Below are 5,372 nucleotides of genomic sequence, written 5' to 3' on the forward strand. Positions count from 1 at the left end.
AATACTAGTAAAAGAATCATACAATCACGGACTACCAGGTTGAAAGGAACACAAGGATTATTTGGTCCAACTATTTTCGGCAAGTGTGCAGTCTCAAGAAAAGCACCACATAGAGCAGCTGATCCCATACCCTATCCCACTGAATCTTATAAACTTCTAATGTTGGGGAATCCACTACTTCCCACAGGAGATGATGCCAAAGGCTGATTGTTCTCAGGGTAAAAGGTTTTCCCTGTGTCCTGTGGGAATGTCTCCAGGAGGAACTTGAGCCCATTATTCCTCAACTCTTCCATGTGATTCCTCCTAGAAACAGGAGTCTCTCCCTTCTTTGTAGACAGCCTTTCAGTACTGGGATCTGTTGGTGAATTCTTCCCTATGACTTTTTTTCTGAAGGCTGAAAAAAACAGCTCCCTCAGCCTTTCCTCAGATGGCAGGCTGCCCAGGCCCCTGTGGCCCTTCTCTGTACCTTCTCCAGACTGACCATAATTTTTTTTTCTAGAGCAGTGACCAAAACTGCACCCAGTCTTCCAGGCATGGCCTGACAAGTGCAGCTGAAGTGGGATAGTGACGCTTTATGTCTGCTGGTGATACCCATGCTGATGCAACTCAGAGTTGTTTGCCACAGCAGCACTCTGTTTCTTCATAGTGAGCTGCCATTAGTACCAATCATGAAAATTCCCATCCTATCATGGTGGGAAATCATTGCCATTTCAGACAACTAGTCAAGAGATTCATATGATAAAAATGTGCTTTTAATTTTTTTCAGATATGTAAGGATAAAAGCAAAAAGAAAAAAAAAATGGTCTTGTAAAGTAGACCTAATGCAAAGAGAGCACATCTCGTCATTATCCAGTGTCTGGGTCACACAAGAACTGGAGATGTTGCATTAGAAAAGGATTGAACATGGAGCGTGTTCTTATAGCTTAGAGAAACTGGAAGGAAAAAAACCCCAAAACCTGAAATAAAAAACCTACAGATTAGGGAGTACTCATAACGTCACTTACATGGTTAGTGATATGAGCACTTTATTGCTGCTTAAAGCATCCAATCCTCAGTTTCCACATGGCGTTCTTGAGCTCCTGGTTCCTCATGCTGTAGATGAGGGGGTTCAAGGCTGGTGGAAACACCGAGTAAAGAAATGACACTACCAGGTCCAGAAATAGGGAGGAGATGGAGAGGGGCTTCAGGTTGGCAAATATGCCAGTACTCACAAACAGGGAGACAACAGCCAGGTGAGGGAGGCAGGTGGAAAAGGCTTTGTGCCGTCCCTGCTGCGAGGGGATCCTCAGCACAGCCCTGAAGATCTGCACATAGGACACCACAATGAACACAAAACACCCAAAAGCTAAAAGACACCAACCACCATGACTCCATTTTCCCTGAGGTAGGCATCTGAGCAGGAGAGCTTGAGGATCTGGGGGATTTCACAGAAGAACTGGTCAAGGGCATTGCCATGGCACAGGGGCAGTGAAAATGTATTGGCTGTGTGCAGCACAGCATGGAGAAACCCACTGGCCCAGGCAGCTGCTGCCATGTGGACACAAGCTCTGCTGCCCAGGAGGGTCCCGTAGTGCAGGGGCTGGCAGATGGCAACGTAGCGGTCATAGGCCATGACAGTGAGAATATAGTACTCTGTTGAGAGCAAAAATACAAAGAAAAAGATTTGAGCCACACATCCTGTGTAGGAAATGGCCCTGGTGTCCCACAAGGAATTGGCCATGGATTTGGGAACAGTGGTGGAGATGCAGCCAAGGTCGCGAACAGAGAGGTTGAGGAGGAAGAAGTACATGGGGGTGTGGAGGTGGTGGTCACAGGCAATGGTGATGATGATGAGGCCATTGCCCATCAGAGCAGCCAGGTAGATGCCCAGGAAGAGGCAGAAGTGCAGGAGCTGCAGCTCGCGTGTGTCTGCAAAGGGCAGGAGGAGGAACTGGCTGATGGAGCTGCTGTTGGACATCTGCTGCTGTCAAGTGTGGAGACCTGTCAGAGGAGAAGAAAACAGTGAGGGTTTAAAGAACTCTTCTTTCAGGAAAACCTCTTCCTACTCTTAGGGAATATCCTTAGATTGAGGCTCTGTATTCAGGAAGACTTTCGGCGGGTCCTTTCTGGGAGGTGTGTTTTGTCTCGGCTTCAGTGTGCCAGTGCTGGGAGGAGGATTTGCTGTGGGTTCTCAAGAACTCAGTGCTTTGGAGCTTTGGTTTTCTTCTGACTGTACCTGAGGAGTGTTTCTTCTGTCAACACTCCCTGTCATTGCTGCTGCAGTGCCAGTGAAACCTTCCCCTGAGTGCAGAGTGGGGAGAGCTGCTCTGTCCATCAGCCCTGCTCTCAGCTGCCCTGTGCTGGGTGCTCTGTGATCACACCCTGGTGTTCCTTGTAGAAGAAACTGAACCTCACAGAGAGCCAAGGAATCCAGTCTCACAGGGCAGAGCTCCAAAGCCCTCCTGCAGTCTCATCCTATCCTAGGAGGATCTCAGCTCCTCACTTCCAGCCAGGGTCACACAGGGCTCATTGCAGCTGCCCACACACAGGTGATGAGTGTCATTGCCATGGCCTCAGTGCTGAGATTTCTTCTGCATGCAGCTCTTCTCTGGGGCACCAGACTCCCTAGTAGAGTGGTGCCCAGCAGGAGCCCCTAGGAAGTCCTGAATCCTACAGATGAGGGTGCTGAAGTCAGGGTCATCTCAGTGCCAGCCCCACCAATAGACATGCCCAGAGCCCCAGGTAACGGTGGCACAAAGGCAGGAAGGACAGGAGGGGAAACTGGGAGAAATGCTCCAGCAAAGGCTGTAAGGACAGGGACAGACAGACACTCACTCAGGGGTTTCCAGGGGCTGCCAAGGAAAAGACAGCCTGAAACCCTGGATCTCTGGGTCCAGAGTCTGTGCTGGGTGGCAGAAACCAGGAGTTTGCTGTGGGACAGTGTCTGCACCGTGGGGGATGTCAGGGAGGTACCAAATCCCCACTGCCAGGGCACTGCTGGGAGCAGCTCTGTCTCCCTCGCTGACAACGTCTCTGCTGCCTGGAGCTGTCCCTGCAGCAGCTTCTCTTTGCCCATGTCACCTCCTGCTCTGTGCTCACAGACCTCATCCAAACTGCCCTGTGCTCAGCTCTGCTCTGCAGACAACTTCTGGCATCAGAGAACTGCCCTAGGGAACCTCTGTGTGTGCAGAGCTCAGTTCAGGCTCCAACATCTTAATGAGAATCAAGTTTTCACTGCATATTCTCAAAAGGAGAAATAATTTCTCATCTACCACAGTCAGCACAGCCCACAGGAGAGGAAAAGTCAAAGCAAAGACTCTGCCTTTGGGAAAGTATTCTCTTTGAAATGTCTCAAGTATAAGCTGGGAGCAAAGATGACCAATGCAGCATTTTATTCCAGAAGAAGGACCTTATGTCGCCTTTCCCTTGGTCACTACTTCAACACAGAGGTGCTGTGGATAGCCCACCAGGTAGGCTGAGTGCTGACCCTGGCAGCAGCAGAGTCCCTGCCCCAGCACACAGCCCCTGGGGTGCAGGGACCCTGCTCACAAGGACAGCCCTGGGCACCCCTTAACCATGCCCAGGAGAAGACAGCTGTCCTGCCCTGTCCCTCTGATGATGGGGCAGACAGCCATCCCTTACATGCAGCACTTTCTTGTCCTATAGAGAACCTGTCCTCCTGACAGACCCCCACACACTGTCCCATTTCCCAGAGATCCTTCCAGGAACAGAACCTGCATTGCCCTGCACCCACAGACATACCAGGCAGAGGCTGAGGAGATTTCTCCTCCAGTGAGCTCTCAGCATCTTTCAGCTCTCTCAGCCTCACAGGTCTCCCCTCGGTGCCTACAGGCTGTGTCCCCAGCCCTGTGTGCTTGGCAGAGGAGCTGCTCCTGGGCAGAGCTTTCTCTTTGCAGAGCTGCAATGTTTCATGAACTCCCACTGTCCCAGGAGCCTAGACCAGCTCACAGCAGAGCAGCAGGTGAAGGCGTCACATACTCTTGGGCTCCTCTGGGCTATCCCTGAAGCTCCAGGGATCCAATTTGGAAAGACATGTCCTCCCTGCCATTTGCTCTCTTGGCTTGGGAGAAATCCTTTTGTCCAGCAGAGTCCTTTCTCCTGATCAAACCAGAGCTGGGCAGGACAATCACCTTTCCTTGTCTCCCCATGAGACAGGACACCCAGGCAAGGAGAGGAAGGGGACTCTTTCCCCTTGGGGAGGGTAGGGAGTATGACAAGTCACTCAAGGCACCTCATCCTTGCTTTGCAGTGCTGGGGCTGGAAAGGGATGCAGCTCTGGCCCATGGCTGCCTCAAACTCACCGAAGCTGGGAGTACTGTTGCCCCAATTACAATGAGCACAAAACAGGCACCTGCTTCCTGAGAGCTGCTGGTCCCAGATCCCATAGGAATTAATTGGGGGGGAGGACAAGAAGGAAGTGTTCAAACGCCAACACCCGGTGAAACCTGAGGGGCCAGAGTTGGTCCATGAGACGTGCAGGGGGATCCAGGGTCCAAGAATCACAGAAAGTTAGGAGCTGAAAGCAACCTCAAAAGATCATCTAGTCCAATATTCCCTGCCAGAGCAGGATCACCTAGACTAAGCTGCACAGGAACACAATCAGTCAGGTTTGAATGTCTCCAGAGAAGGAGATTCCCCAACCTCTCTGGGCAGCCTGTCCAAGTGCTCTGTCACCCTCACAGTGAGAATGTTTCTCCTTTTATTCACATGGAACTCTGCTCCAGCTTGCACCCATTGCCCTTTGCTTATTTCTAAACCTGAATAAGGCCACCCCTCAGTCTCCTCTTCTCCAAGGTAACGAGGCCCAGCTCCCTCAGCTCAGAGGAACTGGCCAGCATTGCCCCTCTGCAGAACGAGGACCAGCTCAGAGGACATTGGGACAGGCTCCTGGAATGGCTGCATGTGAAACGTGGCCAGGCAGGATCCAAGGATTCCCACAGGGAGGCACATTGCCAGGGGGTGGCCTGTCACTGGGAAGCTTGCGCCACCTGGCTCTGGGCCTGTGAACAATGCTGCCTGCGGTTAGTGCGGCACCCCATGGAAGAGACCCCCCCTCCAGCTGAGAGAGAAAAAGACCCTTTGGGAGGCCTGGCACATTGACTCCATTGGAGCACTTGGAAAGGCGGAGGAGAAACAATAGTATTAGTGGGAGTGGAAATCATTTGTGGCCTAGTCCCAGCCCAGGCATTTCCAGGAGCAGCAGGAGAACAGCCAGGGCGGGCCATGACAAATTGGTTTCGCTTTCTGCCAACCCCCAGTCTGTTCAGTCAGACCAGGGCAGTCATTTCACTGCTGCCAAGGGGCAGGAGTGGGCCAAGGAAGGAGGCCCACTCCTGCCCCTTGGTGGGGATTTCACACCCCATATTACCCCC

At 52.0% G+C, this 5,372-nt stretch overlaps 1 pseudogene across 1 annotated transcript; it reads right to left on the bottom strand.

Annotated features, from left to right (window-relative positions):
* Positions 1-1,025: 1,025 nt before the first annotated feature.
* On the bottom strand, positions 1,026-1,957 carry LOC311199082 (olfactory receptor 14A16-like; annotated as a pseudogene). Its single transcript has one exon. The product of its transcript is annotated as an olfactory receptor 14A16-like (transcript).
* Between the last annotated feature and the right edge of the window lie 3,415 nt (positions 1,958-5,372).

This window comes from Gallinula chloropus, assembly GCF_964237585.1.
Source record: "Gallinula chloropus genome assembly, chromosome: 19".
NCBI lineage: Eukaryota > Metazoa > Chordata > Aves > Gruiformes > Rallidae > Gallinula > Gallinula chloropus.